Below are 23,731 nucleotides of genomic sequence, written 5' to 3'. Positions count from 1 at the left end.
GACTAATAAGGCTGTAGTTAGTTCATATTTTTCTCCTTGAGTATATTGTCATTGCTACTGAGATGTGCCACAGAAAATGCCTATATTTTTCTGTTGGCTTCACGGGGAACTATTAGATGTTTGCAAAAGAGTGCTTGAATTTGACTTTTAAAAATGAAGTACCATAGTGCGGTGCTTAATAAGCACCTGGGTTTTGGCATCACAGTCTTGGGTTTGAATCTAGGTCTATAATTTACTAGCTGTTAGACCTAGAGTCATTATTTTCACATCTGTGAGCCTCAGTTTCCTAATGTGCAAAATGGTAGAATAATACCTTTCCAGACTGTTGCTTGTTGCGTGTTACATGTTATGTTAAAAGGGAAAATCCATACCATGCCCTTCGTATAATAAGAAGTAGGAAGAACTCAATAATTCTTCTTTGGTTTTATTTGCCCTGTTTATTCTACCTGTCCAAATGGACTGCAAATTTATTGAAAGAAGAAATCATAGCTTCTCTTTACATTCTCATGCCAAGAAGAATGCCAAGGACATAGCAGGCAGTCCATAAATATTTGTTAGTTCCTGTTATTGCTTTTGAAATTATTCCACTTTTAAGCCAGTTACACAGAACACTTCTTCTTTGGTGATGATCAGACTAAGACCTTCTCCTTTTTATATTTATTGGAAAGTCATAGAATGTAATTAACACTAGAAGATTTTTTTTTTAAGTCTCTGTGTCTGGTAGGTTTTCTTAAAAATTTGGTTCTATGCATTGTAAGGACTTATGACAGTAGTAAAAAAAAAGTACTCGAATGCACATAGGCATAGCGTTCTTAAATCAACATTCATTGTTTTTGTCCTTCTAGCTAATATGAGCACTTCCTGTATCTTGATAATTTGCTTAAGGGACAATATGCACTTCTAGCCCAGCTCTGTCTTTGCAACTTCATAGTTATCAATAAGATCCTGATTAAAATTGAGCTATGTACCCACGCAATCAACGTTTTGGCAGCAGTATCTGCAGGGTGGAGTAGAAGCAAGGAAGGGGGTTGAAGAGAGGACAACCTCCAGGGCCTATGATCTACAGCAGCCCTGTGGCTGCCACATGCAGATGTTTCTTTTTTGTCATCACTAACTAGAGAGACTGTATGAGATTTCAAGGCCAATTTAGGCTTTTTGGAAGGACAAAAAAAGTCTCCTTCATCAGATATTGATAGATGCTTATGACTGGTTCATATTTTTAATTCCCTAAGTTTCTTAACATATTAGGAGAAATGACAGACACCATTCAACCTTCATGGAGAGCAATATGTGACATACTTTCTTTGTAGAATTGAACTAAATGTAGAATTGAACTGTAACATTGACAGTGACTTTGAAGAAAATCTAACCTTTAGTGGGTTAACACTGAAAAGGAAAAGAGAAGGGGCAAATATTAGCTTTATAAAAAAACTTTTAATATATATTTTTTAATTTTAGAAGAGGCTTAGATTTACAGAAAGGTTGCAAAGACAGTATAGAGGGTTCCCATGAGCCCTGCACCCAGTTATTTGCTGTATTATTAGCATCTTACATTATTATGGTATGCATGTCAAAATCAGTGAGTCGATATTGATATGTTATTATTAACTAAAGTCCATATGTTATTCAGATTTCCTTAAATTTTACCTTAGGTACTTTTTCTGTTCCAGCATCCCATCAGGCTCTCATTTTTTTTTTTTTTTTTGAGATGGAGTTTTGCTCTTGTTGCCCAGCTTGGAGTGTGATCTCAGCCACTGCAACCTCTGCCTCCTGGGTTCAAGCAATTCTCCTGTCTCAGCTTCCTGAGTAACTGGGATTACAGGTGCCCACCACCAAGCCCAGCTAATCTTTTGTATTTTTAGTAGAGATGGGGTTTCACCATGTTGGCCAGGCTGGTCTTGAACTCCTGACTTCAGGTTATCCACCTGCCTTGGCTTCCCAAAGTGCTGGGATTACAGGCATGAGGCACTGTGCCTGGCCCCCTTTTTTTTCTTTTGAGGCAAAGTCTCTGTCACCCAGACTGGAGTACAGTGGTATGATCTTGGCTCACTGTAACTTCTGCCTCCTGGGTTCAAGCGATTCTCCTGCCTTATCCTCCCTAATAGCTGGGATTACAGGCACCCACCACCATGCCCAGTTAATTTTTGTAATTTTTTTTTTTAAGTGAAGATGGGGTTTCACCATGTTGGCCAGGCTGGTCTTGAACTTCTGACCTCAAATGATCTGCCTGCCTTGATCTCTGAAAGTGCTGGGATTATAGGCATGAGCCACCACACCCAGCCCAGGCTCTAATATTGATACTAACAAAGAGCCAATTTAGTACCAGATGTGTTTATGTCATCATTTCATTCAATTGTTACACATAGTATTTAGGTAGGTATTATTTTCTCATTTTAAGAATGGCACAACTGATATCAGAGAGAGTAATTGACTTTCTCAGAGTAACTAAGGAAGTAGTGAAGCAATGATTCAGATCCAAACCACTGGTCCCAATCCCATTTTTTTTCCTTCTCGTAGCATGCTATCATGCTATCTTTCTCACTTGCAATACAATGATCAAATTTATATTTGAAACATGTATTGCACATAGAGTGTTGCATTCACATTTTGGAAAATGGTTATACAAGAGCTTCCCTTACTTGCTTTAACACAAGTAGAATTGTTTGTGAGATTTTTCATCTGATTTCTCAAAGCCAGAGAGACTTATCTGAGCTGCAGAAATCTAAATTAGAGCTGCCAAAGTATAATTGGTCATTGAATGATAGTGACTTATTGCTATAATGTTTAATAATGCCTTGTTTTCTTATTGAAGCTACTATGTCACAGAAGATGCATTTCAACTTCCATTTCACTCAGAGGTGATATAAAAGAATGTGAGCCATGTTTTGGGTTGAGTCATATATTATTAGAGGTTTTCTGTCTATTTTTTTCTGAGTTAACAAGGTTACTCACAAACAATTCACACCAGAAACAAAACATACGGTCATTGGAAAGGGAATTCATGGGACTTCTCACAATTTTTAGTTATTTACATCATACTTCATTACTATTCAGTTACATGAAATTCCCATTCTAGAGTTTCAACTCTTCTCAAATATATAATACCAGTTGTCCTGTGGTTGACAGAAAAATTGAGCTTTCAAAAATTTTGACTATGCTAGAGAAAAAGGTAAAAAATAAACCAACACAATAGGATAAACAGTTAGCTATTATTTTAAGCAGAATCTTTTTCTCTCACAACTGTATTTCACCTGCTTAACAGTGATCATTAAAAGGATCTAAAAATAGTCCTATAGGAAGCAAAGGTTTCAATAACAGAATTGCTGGATGGCCATTTCTTGTGGTTAATAATAATAGGTCTACTGTGTTGGCTTAAAACATAAAAGGGTGATTATTCCCAACAGATACTGTTTTTCTTCACGTAAAACAGGAAAGTCTACAAAAAAAAAAAATACTGACTGTTCTTGGTAAGTAGATTTTAATTTGTATCTACATAGTGTTCTTCTCACTTCATTAGGCTTAGAATTTGTGACTGAACAGTGCTGTTTGGGCAGCCTGCTGCCTAGTTGGTGATGTCAGAAGCAATTACTTTCACAGATTTAAAATTTTATTATCACACATATCCTGTCTTTAGTTATGTGAGTGGACGGCCCCATCAAAGACAATATGTATTTCATCATATCTTTCTTGTTGCGATTTTAAAAACAGCTCAAGGATCATCCCACTTTGCACAATAAGAATGCATCAGTTGGATGACTGGTTAAATAGAACCATCCAAATTTAAATGTGCTTCTTTTCCTAATTTCATTTTTTTTTCTGTAGAATAAATGAAGAGTACATCTACCAGGTTTCTTTATTTTGGGCTCATGGTCCCTGGAAAAAGGGGATTGATACCTTGTTTTTTTTTTTTGTTTTGTTTTTAAATTTATGGCAGAGACCTAGAAATCATCATAGATTTTAGCTTGGGCTTCCTCATTCAATCAGATACCACATTTTGTGGAGTTTCTTCTTTGACATGTATCATTTCACGATTTCTTAATAAGCTTTCACTCTTAGTTTAGTTTTTTTCTTGCCTGAGTTATTATAATAGTGTTCTTATTGTTTTGCCTAATTCTTTCCTTCACACAGTCACTGCAAAGAAAGGTTTTGAGAAATGCAAATTTGATCACAGTTTCCCTAATTTTCAACCTTCAGAGGTTTCTTTTTGCCCTCAGGCGCAAGTGCAAATTCTCCATGACCTCACTTTTCTAATGTCTTCTCTTGGGGGTATGTATACCCTGTAACATCAGGCTGTTTCACACTTGCTTCTACCACATCTGCATATTCTATTTTCTGGGCTTTGGTTTCTTGAAGAACAAATAAATACACCTCCTTTAGGAGTCAATATTATGTCACACGCTTTCTGAAGATTTTTCTGACCCAATGGGAAGATCATAACCACTCTTTTGTTTGGCTCCCTGTGCACACCTCTTTCAGGACCATTATGTATTATGATCCAAATCGTCTACAGGTCTGTAGACTCCCTACAGATTTAGCTTTTCATATTTAATACGTAAATCAAGTGTTTTTTTTTTTTTTTTTTTTGAGATGGAGTCTTGCTCTGTCACCAGACTGGAGCGCAGTGGCGCCATCTCAGCTTACTGCAACCTCCATCTCCCAGTTCAAGGGATTCCCATGCCTCAGCCTCTGGAGTAGCTGGAACTACAGGCATGCACCACCATGCCCAGCTGATTTTTCATATTTTAGGAGAGACAGGGTTTCACCATGTTGGCCAGGATGGTCTTGATCTCCTGACCTTGTGACCTGCCCGCCTCAGACTCCCAAAGTGCTGGGATTATGGGCGTCAGCCACTGCGCCCAGCCGTGTTTTTTCTTTTTAGGCCCACTGATGTTTGAGAAATCCTGATGATCTCAGAGATCAATAAATGTGTGAGCCACTGTCACTGTGGCTAACTGTGTGCTTGGCTTAGAGCAGTGATATTCTAACTTATTGAATGTAAGAATTGCCCAGGTGTTGGATGATATTCAAACTCTTGGAATGCATTCCCAGAAATTTTGATTCAAAAGCAATGAGGAGGGATCCAGAAATTCATGGTTTTTACAGGCACCCCAGGTACTTGTGACACAGGTGTATGGGGAATAAACATTGAGAAACTGACTCTTCCAGTTATCTATTGTTGCGAAACCAACCACCCTTAGGGACATAAACAAACCACTTGGAGAAAATAGAAAACAACTGTTTATTATGCTCATGGATTCTGAAGTTCTGAATTTGTACATGGCACAGCAGGAATGACTTGGCTTTGCTCTATGATGTCTGGGGAAGGAGAAAGGCTCAGGTGTCTTGTGGGTACTTCAATGGCTGAGGACTGGAGTAGATGGGCTATAGGATCTCTTGTGTTATAGTTTTCTTACTCACATCCCTGACTCTTGGGCCGGGGTGAGTTATCTACGGCTTAAACTTCTCAGCATGGGAGGGAGCACCCCAAGAAAGTAAGCATTCCAAAAGAAACAGGTAGAAGTTGCTTTGCCTTTTATGACTTGGCTTTACTTTGCTCAAATGACTGAGGTGGTCTCAAGTCCACCCAGATTCAAGGTATGAGCATATACCCTGCCTCTCAATGGATGGAGTTTCAAAAAAAAAAAGGATAGCAATGGTTTAAAACTGCGACGCCGATTTTTGAACTTCAAATTATTTGTTTATATATATGTTTTCTCTGCTGGATCTGTGAACTGTTTGAAGATAAAGATGGTATCTTATTTAGTCTCAAGCCCTCGGGATCTGGTACAAGCCTTGGTACTTAATATAAACCCAGTAAATACTTGTTGCTTTTAACTTATCCAAAGGTCAACAACCATAACCCTTCAATTACTGGGTATTATGGAGTATTATTGATCTAGAGATGCTTCTTCAGCAAGAAATTCCTTGCAAAAGGCAGGGACTTGCCTCATAAAAGTTGACTGAATGATCTTTTTTATTGCTGCTTGAATCCTAGTTGTACTCTTTTGTTACTGTGATCTTGGGTGAATTACTTAAATTCTTCATATTCTATTTACTCTTACTCATCTCTGATGTGGGGAAAACAGTTGTATTTACTTCAGAGGTTTGGGGTAAGGAACAAATGAAATACATAAAGTTCTTTGATAAGGACAGGTAGTGAGTTTGAATAGAAAAGCCCCCTCCTTGTAAAGATATTATCATTCTTACAATAGCCATTGATGACTACAGTTACTCAATCAACTATTAATGTGAATAAGAGTTAAATGATTGCAAGACAACCCCATAAGCTTTATTTGTGTATGTAGGTATGCACATATATGTTGATATATAAGTAGTTTTATAAAAGTATGCTTTTTAGTGAAGCATATTTATTCAGCACATTATAAATCATAAGTAAACAGCTCAAAACATTCTTACAGTGAACGTATTTATGCAAACACTATGTAAATCAAGAAAAAGAAGCTTCTGTACACCCAGAAACTTCCTTGTCATTCTACCAGTCATACTTTATCAAGAATATCTACCCTTCTGACTTCCATGACTACATTTTTTGGGCCTATTTTTGAATTTTATATACATGGAATAAGATAGTATGTAGTTTTTTGTGCCTGCCTTTTTTTTTGTTGTTGTTCAATATTATACTTGTGAGATTCATCCATGTTGTTGCATACAAGAGAATTTCTTTCATTTTCATTGTGGTATAGTGTTCTATTATTTGTACTTTCCAATGTTGACTAACATTTGGGTTATTTCCAGTTTTTGGCTACTATGAAGAATGCAGCTATGAACACCCTTGTGTATATATTTTGGCACACATAGATATTCATCTATTGTGTATATATAGAGGAAAACATTTCTAAGTCATAGAGTAAGACAATTAGGTTTTCTCTTTTTCCTTGCTGTTCTGTAGGGAAAAAAATGGTATATATATACATATGCACATACATGTATCTGAATATGTACATACATATGTATCTGTCTAGATGATAATCTTTTGTTGAATATATGTATTACTCATATCTTCTCCCTTTCTGTGGTTACCTTTTCATTAATCTAATAACTTTCGACGAGTAGAAATTCTTAATTTTAATAAAGTCCAATTTGTCAATCTTTCCTTTATATAATACTTAGTACTATTTGTGTCATGTTTTAAAAACATATATGTCTCACCCAAGATTATGAATATATTCTCTTACATTTAGTTCTAAAATATTTATTGTTTTAAGGCGAAATTTAGGTTTATAATTGCCAAGAATTGACTTTTGTCTACAGAATATTGACAATTAGACAAATAGACAATATAACATATTATCAATAGAGATGATTATTTAGTCTCATATGGGTAGACAACCCAGCACCAAATTTTGAAAAGATTATCCTTTCTTCAAGTCCAATTCGGAGGCATCATTGCCATAATCAAGTCTGGTTTTAGACTATACTGATTCATGGGTTTAATGTCTGCTCTTACCGCAAGACCTTACTGTTTACTGTCTTAATTACAGGAGTTTTATAATAAATCTGAATACATAGTAGCTTCAATTCTTCCATTTCTTTCTTTTTCAAGATCATCTTGGTTATTCTTGCTTCTTGCATTTTCATGAATTTTAGAATCAGCTCGTTAATTTACACACACATACACACAAATCCTACTAGGATTTTGGCTGAGTTTTTATTTAATGTATAGGTTAACCTGGGGAAAACTCACATTGTTACAATACTGCATGGTATCTCAAAAAAGTATATCCCCTCATTTATTTAAGATTCATTAATTTCCCTCAGTAATGCTATACAACTTGTAAAGACTTTTACATATTTGATAGATTAATTTCTAAGTATATGATGTTTTAATACTATTGTAAATAGTATCAATTTAAAATTTGATTTTATAATTATTTTTGTTCTTATATGCAAATAATCTTTTTGTATGTTGCATAACATCTGTCAGCCTTGTTAAAATCACATAGTAGTTTTAACAGTTTACTGTAGATTCTTTGGAATTTTCTAAATATACAATTATATCACCATGAATATTGATAATTTTTTTATGTCTCTTTTCTATCTATATAAATTTTATTCATTTTTTCACTTTATTGTATAGTTAGGAACCATAGTTACATAATTCACAAACTTTGGCAGCAGACATTCTTTTTCTTATACTTATGCCCAAATCATACAATTCAATATTTAGCTAAGTACAGTTCTTTTTTTTTTTTTTTTTTTGCAGTAGGAGTTTTGGAGATATACTTTATCAGCTTAAGAGATTTTTTTATTCTATTCCTGATTTGCTGTATTTCTGTCTGAATATGTCGAATTTTATCAATAGAATTATGTCAACTGGTCACATTTTTTTCTCCTTTATTTTGTTAATGTGTGAACAACATTGATTGATTTTTAAATACCTAAAAAAAAACTGCATTCAGGGATTAAACCTTGTAGTGACTTATAATTCTTTTTATTTATAGCTGGATTTGTTTGCCAATATTTTGTTTCAGATTTTTTTCACCCATATTCATGAGAGAAATTGGCCTTTAATTTTTCCTTTTTTAATGTCCTTGCCAGGTGATGTTCAAGTTATGCAAGACTGATAAAACTAATTGAGAAATGTTCTCCTTTTTTCTCTTCTCTTCATGAGTTTGAGTAAGATTTTTTTTCTTAAATGTTGGAAATAATTCAGTGGTAAAGATATCTGCACCTTGAATTTTCTTTGAAGATTTTAAATTATGGATTTATGTTATTTAATAAACTACTCAGATTTTTCTCTTCCTTTAATGTGTCAGATTTGATAAACTGTATATTTTAAAGGATTTAAAGTTTTTACCTAATTATTCAAATGTACTGGCATTAAGTTGTCTATAATATCCTTGTTATTTTTAATGTCTATGAGGTATGTAAGATTTTTCTTTTTATTCCTGCAATTTGGTAATAACTATCATTGCTTTTTTTCTTTTGGTTCAGTTCTGCTAAAGTTTATCTTTTTGATGAAATAACCTTGGGTATTACTGATTTTCTATATTATACATTGTTTTCTATTTTATTAATTTATACTTTCATCCTTATCATTTCTTTACTCATACTTTCTTTAGATTAAATTTGCTATTCTTTTTCTACTTCTTCAAATGAACAGTTGGATCATGAATTGCTTGCCTTTCTTCTTTTCCTAGACATGCATTTATTCCTAAGGACTACTTTAGCTGCATCTCACAGGTTTTGATATATTCCTTTTTTAAAAATAATTATTCAATTCAAAGTATTTTCTAATTTCCTTTTTAAGTGTTTTAGATTATTTTAGAGAAGTATTGATGAATTTTAAAACATTATAAAATGTTTTAGTTATTCTTTTATTACTGATTCCTAGTTTAATTTTACTCCAGTCAGTGGATACACTCTACTGTGTATAATTTATATCCTCCAAAATGTTTGGAGAATTTTAAAATTTCCTAGCATTTGGGCTGGCTACTTTGACAAATGTTCCATGTGGATTTGAAAAAAAAAAAACGTATATTCTAGAATTGTTGGGAATAGAATTTTATATAGGTAAATTAGGCCAGGTTTGTTATTCAAAGCTTCTATATCTCTTTTTTCTTCCTTTGTATATTTATCTTGTTCTACCATGTCCTAAAAGAGATATATTGAATTATCCAAATATTTTATGGGTTTTTCTATTTTTATTTCTCATGCTATTAATATTTGCTTTATATATTTTGAATCTAAATGCATTTGGAATTATATCTTTTCGAAGGATTAAAAAATTTATTTTAACCACATGTCTCTCTTTATCTTTAGCAATTTTTGCCTTACAGTATGCACTGGCTAGTAATAGTAATGTCAATTTTCATGGTATATATGTTTTCATCTTTTTATATCCAGTTTTTTGTATCCTCATACTTAAAGTATGTCTTTTGTAAGTAGCGTACCATTGAATTTTTAAATAAAATCTCTTTTGATAATCTTTGCATTTTAACTGTAGTTTCACATTTATTTACACTTTATATAATTTGATGTATTTGGGTTTAAAGGGAATATCTTTTTATTTCTAATTCATCTGTCCCATTTGTATTTTTTCCCACTTTTCTTATTTTTTTGTACTAATTAATTGTCTGATTATACTTCCCTCTCTATTCATTAGTTATTCTTATTTTAGTTATGCTTCTTAAATAATCACTTTAGTGGTTGTCTTAGAAAGTACAAAAGGCTTATTTACTTTTTTCATTGGACTTCATTTCTGTCTGCATTTCCTACTTCTGATTGAGATTATTTTTCTTTTCATATGGGTCTGCTGGAGATGAATTGCTGATTTTGTTTTCCTGATCATATACCCTTCATATTTGCTGGTATAAAATTCTAGGTTGGTACTTACCATCCTTTCAGCATTTTAAAGTTGTTAATTCTTTTTTCCCCCTAGTTCACTTAATTTCTGTTGAAAAGTCGATTGTCAGTTTTATTATTGCTCATTTCACATGATGTGTGTTTCTCTTTGACTCCTTTCAAGATCTTCTTTGTCTTCAGTGTCTAGTAGTTTGAATATTACATGCCTAATTTTGGATATTCTTTGCCTGTGTCCCACTTGGGGCTTCATGGATCTATGACTTTAAATATTATGTTATTTTGGCAAATATTTTCTCAAATATTGCTTTGCCCCATGCTCTTTGTATTCTTCTTATAGAATTCCAGTTACAGACATGTCAGACCTTTTCATGTCTCATATGCTCTTTTTTTTGCATTTTTCATCCTTTTCCTTGCTGTGTTATATTTTACCACTCCAATTTCTAGTTTACTGTTTCTTGTATCTGTTGCACCTAATTTGCTGTAAAATTTATGAAATTCATTATCGATTTCAGTTTTTTTATTTTTTATTTTTTTGCTTATACCATTTTCTTGTTTTGTTTTGTTTTGTTTTTTGAGACAGAGTCTCGCTCTGTTGCCCAGACTGGAGTGCAGTGGTGTGCTCTTGGCTCACTGCAAACTCCCCCTCCTGGGTTCAAACGATTCTCCTGCCTCAGCCTCCTGAGTAGCTGGAGCTACAGGCACGTACCACGATGCCCAGCTAATTTTTTGTATTTTTAGTAGAGACTGGGTTTGACTGTGTTCACTTGGATGGGATGGTGTCAATCTCCTGACCTCAGGTGATCCTCCCACCTTGGCTTACCAAAGTGCTGGGATTGCAGGTGTGAGACACCGTGCCAGCCTGCTTATACCATTTTCATTTGATTCACTTTTATAAATTCTGGTTCTTTGATGAGTTTTTCATCTTCTTATCTATTTTCTTAAATATAGTGGCCATAGTTATTCTAAAATCAATGTCTAATTAACTCGAATTTTATTTTTGTTAGCAATGTGATTGCTACTATTGTCTACCTTTTTGCTTTAGATTTTGGCTATTTGGGCCTGTCTTCTGGTATGTCTTGTAATTTTAGATTGAATAGCAGATCTCATGGGTCTAGAGTCTTTGATTTTTGACTTCCTAGAATAATACTATTGCAGAAATCTCCAATTATATTTTTAGCCTCTTAGCTGTGGATTTTTGCTTGGCTTCTCTGATTTTCACTTTATACAGCTTAGTATTCTTAAATGCTAAGAGAGAAAATTTAGTGCATAAGGTTGAAATGTTGAACTCTTTTTTCTGTGATTGCATTTTTTTCCAGAATCTTAGCCCTTCTTTTTTACCACTACAGTAACCTCATAGTCCATTTTTGTCTCTACAGCTTTGTGAATTTGCTTGAACCTCCAGGCTACCGTTTTCTGCTTAGTTTCTCAGCTTCATGCCACTCACTATTAGGCAAGTATTTTAAGAAGAAACATGGCAGAGAAACTCATGCTCACCTCTGTGCACTGCCTTTCTCTCTAAAATATTGTTCTCTTAAGTCTCAATGTCTTCATGAGTCTCTGATGCCTTTAAACATGGTTTTTGTCATTTTATCGATTTTTTTTCTTTTGAATAGGAAAATTAATCTGCTCCAGACAGGAGAGTTAATCTAATGAGGTGTGTGGTCACAATTGGAAGTAGAATTTCTCAGCTTTACCACTTCGGGGGGCTGTTTTTAGCTCCATCTTCATGATGTTAAATATAACTTTCAGTTATATTAAGTGTAATTTTGTAGGTTTTTTTTTTAAGCTTTCAAGATTGACAATAGTTCAGCATTTTGTTTTGTTATTTGATTTTAATGGTCAAACATTGAGATATCTAGTGTTGTGGCATATCTGAATGCAAGGCCATTTTGGAACTAGGGTAAGAGGTTAATGTTTTGAATTCTCCATGTGATTTTATGGGGCTCTTTTAGTTTTCAAAGCTCTTAATACAATTTTCACAGAAATTTGTGTCCAAAAAGGGCTGCAGAGTCCTCATTGTCAGTAATACATTTACCTGTATGTATATATATATGTAAATGTATATATGTATATATATGTATGTGTGTATGTGTGTGTGTGTGTGTGTGTGTGTGTGTATATATATGGAGAGAGAGAGAGAGAGCTGCATTCAGTAATACATGAGCAGTGAATGACATGAATGACAAAGCAAGGGCTTTATGATCATACTAGACTGCATTCAAATCCTGGCTCCTTTTCCTAACAGTTGTGTGACCTTGGAAAAAATTCTTAGTTGCTTAGACTTCTATTTTTACATTTGTAAAGTGGCTATTTCTCACAGGACTTTTGTGGGGATTAAATGAAAGCTCTATAAAAAGAAATGAGCACAATGCACAGCCTGGAGTAGATGCCTGGTAAATGTGAATTCTCCACCATCTCTTCCATTCCGAAAGCGTAGTAAGTGTGGATAGTGAAAAGCGAGCCATGTGAAAGGCACAGTATCACTGCAAGTCTGTTTGATGTCCAGGTGGTTGGTGCAGCTAGTTTAAGCAATGTAATGAGACCAGGGTTATGGATGAAAAAATCTGCAAATCTGCCTGAAACAGATATCCTCTTCTCTGTCTCTTTCTCTCTATCATTCTTTCTGTCTCTCTTCATTATAGCTATAGTTAATAGGGTGAAAATACAGGCAAGAACCATTGAATATCTGCCTTCACTCTAAGGAACAATAACTGTGCCTGGAAGGTGGGTTAGTAGCATTACCTTTACATGTGAAGAACATAACAACAACAAGCTGTTTGAAACTTTCTTCCACCTTGATTCTGTCCCATGGCCTTAATGTAGAAGACAAAGAGCCCATGGCACTTTCGAAAAGGAACAGAGGTGACCTTGTCATTCTAACCCACATTAACTGTACAGTGTTTTTAAAGCTTATTCTTTGAGCTAAGGGGCTGAGCAAGCTCTTGCTGAGCAGTTAATGGTTCCATATTTGCCTCCCAAATCTGTGTACTTCTGGTGCATGACTCACTGCTTTCGGGTGCAATAACTTGAGCTACATAAAACCAATTTTAATTCTAAATATAATTTTGACTCTTAGGGAAATAATATATAGCATGCATCACTTGAATTACGAAGTAGATAAAAATAGTTGGAATTAGGTTATCATCTGTACTGCAAAAAGAGTGATTTCTCAGCTGCATTTTGAATTGTGGCATATAGTGATTTTACAAGTAAAGCTAATTTAAATATGGCACACAGGCACACAATATACTCTCTAAGGTATTGAGTTAATTGGAGAATGATGTTTTCATTCTGCAGTTTTGTTCTAAGAGTTCACTATCATTCTCTTCCTCTTTGATTTTAATAAGCTTTTTATTCTTTATTTCTTCAGCATAACATATTTGCTAACTTCTGGTGTCTTACATGATTTAAGTTGTTACTTTAAATTGATGGCATTCACATTGTTAAGAAGACAAGTGACTGTTGTTTGATGGATCATTAGGTTTGATTTTAGGGTTTTCCTCTCCAGTTTACATTAATCAGTTTTATGTACCTTTTGCCTCGTTTCTTTTTCCTAGTTCACATAAATATTGATGTTATCTTCAATTGGAAGTTTCAGAAAAGAAATTAGAATGAGAAAGCTGGCTCCAATAGCCATCAGTTGGAAAACCAATTCCAGGCATATCTATCAAAATTAGCTACTTTTTCAGTACATAAAATCCATTTACGCAAAAGGAAAATCAAATAAACTCTCATTAAAACAACCTGTATTTTTTCCCCATTTCCATCATTAAAAATGACTTTCCATCACTACTGGTCAAATTATAGTGTTTTTCTAATAACTCCTATAACTAATTTGTTAGTTTGTAATATAAATAATCTTTCTATGAAATTGTTAAACTGTTTGCTTCATTTTGGATTTCTTTTTGTTTTGCAGTAATTTAATTTAAAATAAGCTCATATAATAGCTTTGTTGGGTTAACCAGATTGAGATGTAAAAATGCCAATTTAATAAGCATATATTGATAGGGCTCTTGTAGGAGGGTGAGCAGGAATAAAAACAGTTTCCTGGTAGCTGAGTACTCCGGAGGCCTGGAGCTCCAGAACTAATATGGCCAACACATAAGGCTGAATTAGAAGGCAAGTGTGGAAGGCCTACCTTCCAAACTTCATCTTTCCCTCTTAATATTTTATAGTAATTACCTTTGACTGTTTGCAATGTGCCAGACTTTGTACCATCTTTTATGTATATTATATCTAAATTACTGTATCTTTCTAAGTATCATTACAAATTAAGCAGGTGAAATTGGTTTTATTAAGTTGAAGGAAATGTTAGAATCAGAATTCATACTCATGTCTTTCTGTTCCAAAGCATATCCTTAAAACTTTTGAAACCCTCCTAACCCTACTTAATTGCTACATAGTATTTCATTGTGTGAATGTAGCACAATTTACTTGAATATTTCCTTCAATTGGCAAATTTAGCTGTTTGCAATTTGTCACTCTTATAAATAATGTCATTATAAACATCTTGGGAATATATGTCATTGCCTGAATTTAGGACTAATGTATTACAAGAAATTCCTAGAATTCATATTGAGCCAAATGACATAAATTCTTAGCATATGGACATTTTGCTTTCCAGAAATAAACATGGCATTTCTGGGATACTGTAAACACTTTTCTTCATTGAAAAGATTTCCTACCTTTGATTAATGGGCCACAGATATAGTGCTTTATTGATCACCTCGTAATGAATTCAATACCATTAATGATTCAGTGCAGTAAATTTTTTATTCCACCTGTGATCCACAAAACAGTTAGTCACCATAAGAATAATAATTTTAAAAATGGATCTGATTGTGAGTCTAGATAAAAACCCTAGGGAAATATAAATTGTTACAAAATAATAAAATCTGTAACAACAACAATAAAAGCAAAAATCCTTTTAACAACCCATCTGAAAGTGTTTTGGTCTGTGAATAAAAAAATGTGTTATCCTTTCCCCACAAAGCAAAATTTGCCCTTTTGCATTTTATGATGGCTGAATGTTACTCAGAGGTGAGACTTTGATCACCCTTCCCGTTTCTAGGACACACTTTCACATTGGCAGTAACTGAAATTTATCCAAATAGAGTTTCAAAGCTCCCAAGTGTTCTAAATTTATCTCACTCAATTTCATTGGTTTAGAAACTAGTTTGGAAATTTCACAAGGCCAACTTGTCTTCAGTAATTTCTAGTGCTTCTTGTTTGGGACAGGCTAGAAAAAGCTCGGAGACGCTGCTAAATTTGGTGCTTGGCAGAAACCATAACACACAAGGAGAAATACATGAAGTGTAAAACCTAAAATATCAAAACTCTTTGACATTTTAAACTACTTTCAAATATACAGGGATTAGAAAATCCTAACATCTGCATAAATCAGCTGTGTGGACAACCTATATAAGTGGGAACAAAAGGAGAAATATTAATGGGATAATAGATTTTGTGCCTTTAGTCTGCACCAATCATTTTATAAATCTCATGTCTACATATGAATGGGGTGATTTAGCCTAAGGAAAAAAAGTCTATATTTTTCCTACTGGTTATAAATGGTGATAGAATTTGCCAAAAATGAACATTTAATGCACGAACCTACAAAGAAAGACTACTATTGTGATAAGGGCTTGAAATTGTTACTGGAAGACCTGGGGCTTAAAATTCTGCTTTCACACATGCTTGATGTATAATCTAGGCACAATTTACTCAAATGGTAGGCATCCTAATTTCTTCATCTGTAACATGGAAATAACAATACTTACCACCCTGAATAGTTCCGAAGATCAAAATGAGGTAATGTTCAGGAAAGCACTGCAAAAAGTCCAAAGCCCTATATAAATATGAAGTGCTATTTTTGTATTTGCTAATTGCAAATTAAGAGTTCCTGGGATTTACTGAATTTGCAGGAAGTTAAAAAAATTTTTTTGAGTGGCAGCATGGTTTATAATTTTTACTTTTATTTATTTATGTATTTATTTTTTGAGACAGAGTCTCACTCTGTAGCCTAGGCTGGAGTGCAGTGGTATGTGATCTCGGCTCACTGCAACCTCTACCCCACAGGGTTCAAGCAATTCTCCTGCTTCAGCCTCCCGAGTAGCTGAGATTACAGGCATGTGCCACCATGCCTAGCTAATTTTTGTATTTTTAGTAGAGACAGGGTTTCACCATCTTGGCCAGGCTGGTCTTGAACTCCTGACCTTGTGATCCACCCGGCTCCGCCTCCGAAAGTGCTGGGATTACAGGTGTGAGCCACTGTGCCCGGCCAATTTTTACTTTTGTTTCTATGCCCATCACCCACCTAGCATATTTTGTACCCAATAGATATTTCATCCCTTCCCCCATCTCATCCTCCCTCCTATTGGAATCTCTAGTGTCTGTCATTCCGCTCTGTATGTTTATGCATACCCAGTGTTTAGCTCCCACTTGCAAGAGAGAACATACAGGTTTGTAATTTCTGTTTAAGAAAAATTTTATCATTTAATTTTGATAGACATTGTTAATTAGATTGGGACGTTGTGTATGATTCTCTCTTAGGTGCAAAAGCTTAGGTAGCTCTTAGTGAATTTTAACTGGTTCCCCCACCACTCCTCCCAGTCTTTCACAGAGGAAATACAAAAGTTTTCTTATCCAAGTGCTCTTTTAAAGCGAGAGGACAAGGGGGCAGTGAAAAGTGCGTAATGACATGGACACTAACAACACGGACCTAGCCATGGATTTCAGTACCAAAATGACATGTGAATAGGTAAGAAAATGACTGAATTCTAGGAATATATTTAGACGTACTGTTTCCTCCCCACTTCAACAAAGTGGTATCACTGTGAATACAGAGTTTGGCAGAGATGATGCAATAAGAAAGTGATGGTTCAATGTTTGGGAAAGTTCCAGGGAAACCGGATATTAAGGGGAAACCCATACATAGGTATTTGAATCCAAGTTTATTGGTGAACTATAGACTTCCAAGCCAACTTCCTTGGAGGGATTAGTCAACAGTGTTCTCTGATATAAAAATGTCCTTTCGGAGGCTATGTGTGCATGGCTGAGAGGAGACTTTGACCATGGTTCTTCAAATACTACTAGTAATAGGTTTTTATTCAAATATTTATGAATAATTATAGTCAATGGAAATTGTTAGTGAGTAACAGGGAGATGAATTTGGCATTGCATTTTGAAGAATGGAACAACTTAGTATTTACTCTACCTATGAATCTGTACTTTAAATATTTGTTAGTTATCCAAATAACTTTCAGTAGATAAATACATTTGTGGAACCAACTTTCAAAATAATTTATTCATTTGTCTACTTTCAAGATTTTGACCAGTCATATTAAGATCATGTTATTATTTCAAGAGTTGAATTTTCCATGCATGTGTGAATTAAACATCTTCTTTCACATATGAATTCAAGATTTTCCTTTTGTACTTTTTAATTTTAGCAGTATATTCTTTTTTTTTTTTCTTTTCTGAGACAGAGTCTCACTCTGTCACCCAGGCTGGACTAAAGTGGTGCGATCTTGGCTCGCTGCAACCTCTGCCTCTTGGGTTCAAGTGATTCTTCTGCCTCAACCTCCCTAGTAGCCTAGTAGCTGGAGCTACAGGCACATGCCACCACGCGCAGCTAATTTTTATATTTTTAGTAGAAAATTATTCTACTAAAAATAATTTAGTAGAATTTCACCGTATTGCCCAGGATAGTCTCTAACTCCTCACCTCGTCATCTGCTGGCTTCAGCCTCCCAAAGTGCTGGGATTACAGGTGTAAGCCACCGCCTGACCTTAGTACTACATTCCAGTTGTTAAGAATTCCACCTACACAAGAGCTAATGGAGAAGTTATTATTTAATGGATTTCAGGTTTTCAAGATAAAAGTTTTGGAGATTGAACAACAATGTGAGTGTGTTGCACACTACTAAGCTGTACATTTAAAATGGTTATTATGGTAAATTTTTTGTTGTGTGTATTTTAACAATTTAAAAAATTAAAGTAATAGAATAAAGATAAAAGTCTCCCCTTTATCCACATCTCAATACTACTTTCCTTCCCAAGCTTGGTTGGTCTTTTTTGATAGACTTTATTAGAGCCAAGTCAGCACCATGACCTTGAATGACATAATAGATTTTGAGAAAAAGGCGTTTGCATTTTGATAAAAATTAAACTTTTAAACAAAGTATTCCATTAGTAATAGTATTAACGACTTCATTTTTTAATGATGTAGTCTCACAGATGATTGTGAGGTGAATACATCTTCATGTTCATATTATGTTGGTATCTGATTCAGTTTTTTAAATAGAGACATTCAGGATCTTGTGAAAGACAGAACCACAGATAGTATTACTGAGGTGTTTTCCTTCTATTACAATTCACTCATGGACTCAAACTTATTTTAGCTTGTCATATAATTAGTGCATGTTTTGCTTTATATCGTGGCCTCATGTCCATCTACCTGTTTGTTTATAAGTGGCCTCATGTCCATCTACTTGTTTGTTCCACAAAGTTCTAGAGAGTTGGGTGCTCGTCTGCCTGGCTGGGTGGATCTGCCTTAATAACTGTTGTATGTCCTGTTCCTTGTTCTCTGAGTCATGCCTTCCCCAGCTGTGTGTTTTTGCCAAGACGGTGCACAAACAAGTCGTTCATTGTTTAATCTGTCAGTGGGGCCAGGACTCGAAGCTTCCACAAGCTTCAGGTGTTATTCAATTCTCTCTTTCTCATCCTTTCATTTTAAGCATTTTTGACCTCAGAAAACATTTCTTTCAAATGCTTTTCTAGAAGGAAAACTCTCTGTGTGTAATTTTCCTTTAAAATAATGTATCTACGTTCAGGTCTCTTCATTTGTCGATAGAGCAAATAAATATTAATTGGAAGCTTTGGCGCATACCTGATTCTCAGCAGCGTGCTCATTAGATGCTCAGTGTGAGTGAGAAGTGCAGTGTGGCTGCTAGAGATGTCGTTTGAATGTAGAGGCATATTGGAGAGCTGCGTGAGGAATGAGGATGGGGAGAGGGAAGCAGGAAGGGGACACTGCTCTTCATGGCCAGAACACACCCAGAGCATGGTGGTCTTTCCTGGGCATGACCTTGATTTCAGGATGGGAAGCTTGGGAGAGAAAAACTTCCAGGAGCTGGGAGAGAAAAACGTAAAACCATGTCCTTCCTTAATTTAAACCTATGCATGGAACCCTTAATCTCTGTCTTCTTTAGGCAATGAGGATTACAGCAGTGAAAAAACAAACAAAAAGAAAAACCCTGGCGTTTATTGAACTTACATTCTGGTTGGAATGACAGACAGTAAGTAGTAAGACAAATTAAGAAATCTTGTGGTTGTAAGTGCTAGTGTTCGGAAGAGAAATAAAGAAGTGTGGGGAGTTTGAGGGGCTCAAGGGTGCTAGTTTTGAAATAGTGTTCAGGGAGGCCTATTCTGAGGAGGTGACATTTGAGTGGAGACTGGAATGCAGGGAGGGGCCGAGACACAGATTATCTGAGGGAGGGAAATTCCAGGTAGAAGGACAAGCAAGTGAAAAGGTCTGGAGGTGGGAACGTGGGAGCAAGACATTTTGAAGCCAAAGTGGAGTGAGCAATTAACAGTGGCAGGAAATAGGACCAGACAGGCAGCCTAGTGGGCATGGCTTTTGCTCTGAGCCTGAGGAGCACCACTTGGAAGGTTCTGAGCAGGGAAATGATGGATCTGTTGCATAAGAACACTGTAGCTGCTGTGCAGAGAAGGTATTGTAGGAGAGCGGGAGTGGGAGAAACCATAGATGTTTAACCGATAAGAGAAGGCGTCAGGCAGGGAGAGAGGCATGCAGTTGCTTCGAATGTTTAAAGCAATTTCATGCGTAGGAAGGATTTTTTTTCTTTTATATATTGTCATGTACAAATATGCTGAAGTTATTTAAAAAATAAATTTCGGTTCAAGAAAAGACCTACACTAAACTTGCCTTTCTTCTGATTATAGAAGTAACAAATGTTTCTTTTAGAAAATCTGCAAGAGTAAAGTATAAAGAAAATATACTACTCATAATCTACTGCTCAAAAATTTTAAAAAAGAAATGACTATCAACATTTTTCTCTATTTTTCCAGAGTTTTTTTCTGTGCATGCAAATATACATTTATAAAAGGAAGCAGACTATTTTCTGTTATGTAGATATTTTTGTTCTGTTCCACAACTTGACTTTTTCACTCATCAATGACTGTTTCTTCATTTCGTTAACTAGTATATAGAGCATCATTTTGAATGATTTCACTGTACCCGGTTATATATGTGAACCATCATTTAGTAAAACTATTTTGTATGGTTGGGAGATCAGGTGATTTTCAGTTTTCTTTCTTTTTGTTATTATGAATGACACTACAAAGAATATCCTTAAACACAGACCGTGGTGTATGTCTCTGGTCACTTAGACAGATTGTTAGGATTACCTGCTAGAAACGTATACACAGTTGAAAGGTTCGTGATTTATATTTTTAAGTTTGTAACAATTCACACTTCTACCAGTTAGCGCATTCCATTCATTTCAGTTCCTATTTAGAGAAGTCTAAACTTCAAACAAGGTCCATCAGGAGGAAGAGAGTTTCCTGTCGCTGAAGGCATTTTAGTAGGTGCTGGAAATTCACTTGGATAAGAGATTATTAAGTAAAATTTAGTTGAGTACTTGAAGTGCCAGGTAGGTTTTAGAATTCTTTTCCAGCTTATGTTTGCGACTGCAGGGAAAGCAAGATGGAGGGATGTTGAATAATTCTGTTGCTTGTATCCTATTCTATAGAGATAAATGAGTTGTTTTTGGTGATAGTTCACATACAGCACACACACATACACAAAAACAACAAAAAAAGAAACAAACAAAAGTAAAACTAAGATAGGGTACTCATAGCAGTTTTCTACAACTTGTTGGAGAATGGAACTAGCAAAGGCCCAGTAGGTTTGGAGATACAATTTAATAAACACTCAATTTAAAATACATTTTATATAGATTTTTAAAAAGTGAACTGTAAATTGTTCTTAGATTTTCTCATTTGCAAAGCACAGCAGCATATAACCCAAATATCACCATCTCCATCAATTTATCGATTAACTTACTGATTTAATTATGCCGTAATTAATGGTATTATTGAATACCCACTAATTCTACACAGTCCACTGGGCTCTGGGGATATAATATCAAATAGAACATGATTTCTGCCCTCAGTAGACTTACAACCTATGAGGGGAGAAAAGCAAGCAATTCAACAGTTTCAGTGTGATGAATGCTGTGGTGAATATTCCATATTTCCATTCATTACACAGCATGCTATGGCAAACCGTGGAGGTGTATCACCATGCAAAGACACATGGGACAGGTTATGCCTACTTACAGAAAAAGCACTGGACTGAATATGCAGAGATCTAGGTTTACATTCTGGCATGGATGAGGTTGTGTTAAGTCATTAAAGCACTTTTGAAATCAATGGGACAATTATATTTACCTAATATGGTTTTTATAAAAATGGAATACAATAACATGTGAGAGCAACTAACACAGTACAAAGCATGCACAAAATCTGAATGAATGTTAGTCAAATCATTGAGACATATGAATAGTTCACTACAGTAGATCTTCCCAAGAGGTAATTTCAAGGGCCATCTGCCAGAAACACAGAATGAGGCAGTATTTATCAAAACTGGAGTAGGCTGGGCGTGGTGGCTCACGCCTGTAATCCTAGCACTTTGGGAGTACAAGGCAGGCAAATCACTTGAGGTCGGTGGTTCGAGACCAGCCTCGCTAACCAAAATGGCGAAACCCCGCCTCTACTAAAAATACAAAAATTAGCCGAGCGTGGTGGTGAGTGCCTGTAATCCCAGATACTTGGAAGGCTGAGGCAGGAGAATCGCTTGAACCCAGGAGGCAGAGGTTTCAGTGAGCCAAGATTACACCACTGCACTTTAGCCTGGGCAACAGAGCGAGATAAAACAAAACAAAACAAAACAAAAAAATCCCAAAAAACTGGAATAGACTCTGTTGCTGTATCGAATGCACTTTCCTCAAGTAGTATATTCTACATAAATAGGAGATCAGAATAATGTATTATATATGAATGTTGATGAATTTAGGATATAAACTAAGATGCATAACAGTTGGACAAAACCCAAAAGTTAGATGCAATCACAGGGTACACTGGAGGGAGAAATTTCTCTTTGCTAATTATCCTATGCCTTGAGCAGCAGCACAGAGATGACTGCTTTGTGCCTAATGATTATGAGGGTCAAATTGTACTTACAGATAAACGGAGACAAGCAGTCAGAGCACCAAAATACCTCTTCGAGGAAGGACAAAAGTGCTCCCAAGCAGTGGAAACGTAACAGAAGATGTGCTAGGGTATGGCCGTGGGGAAAGCAAAATTCAGAACCCTTTTCTCTCTGAAGATGTTTCTCTGTTGTACTCCAGAATGTCTCTTCTTATTGCATCACACCAAGTCTGACAATTAGAGGAAGGAGATGCTGTGTCCCGAGCTCTGTAGTGTGCAATGGGGACACCACAGTGAACTTCCAAGTTCTGGCTTTCATGGAGCATGGAATCTCTCAGAAAACACACCTGTTAAAAAACAGCACAGAGCGATGCCTCTTACAGATGTGGAAGTTTAGAAAACCATGACAGGTTCTACTGCAAATGGGCTCCAGGCCTGGGGTACCTGACCCAGAGTTCTTTTGAAACCTAGTGTAACCTCTGAGAAGTATTCTTATTGCAAGTTTGTGGTCAAAGAGATAATTTTAGTTTTCATGTGGAGTGGCGATGTAGCAATTAGCAGAAACTCAGAAGCCATGCTGTTCTATTTGTAGGTGACGTAAGCTATTGATTTTGACCTAATGTCAAAATCAGCTTTAGGCCCTAAAATAAATACCAGCAAGTAACAAAAGGGAAAAATACCTAACTTCTCTAATAATCAAATATTAGGTATTTGGACAATTTTCTTAAACTATCAAATCAACAAAGATTTAAGTGACAATATTTGCTGCTGTTAACAGTCAAAAAACTCTCATGGCTGGTAGAAGTGAAAATTGATATTCCTTCTGAAAAGCAATTTGGCAATATGTATTATATGCCTTTAAAACATTCTACCATTTGATCCATTCATTCTAATTCTAAGACTTGATCATAAATGAATCCAAAATATAGGAGGAAAAATCATTGTGTATAAACACGGTCACTGCAGAATTAGTTAGAACCTTAACATCCTGAAAATAACCTGAATTTCTAACAACAGAATGATTGATGAAATTTTGTACATCTTATGAACTCTCCATGACATATGGGGCCAATAAAACTGATACTTATCATGATGTTTTGTCATAATGTTAATATAAAAGCTTACTTTTGGTTTCCCATGAAAGAAGCAATTCCTAAAGTAATAATGTGCTA

Source organism: Aotus nancymaae, unplaced genomic scaffold (genome assembly GCF_030222135.1).
Source record: "Aotus nancymaae isolate 86718 unplaced genomic scaffold, 86718_ANA_hifiasm-v0.15.2.pri h1tg000040l, whole genome shotgun sequence".
NCBI lineage: Eukaryota > Metazoa > Chordata > Mammalia > Primates > Aotidae > Aotus > Aotus nancymaae.
Note: the sequence above shows the minus strand (reverse complement) of the source record.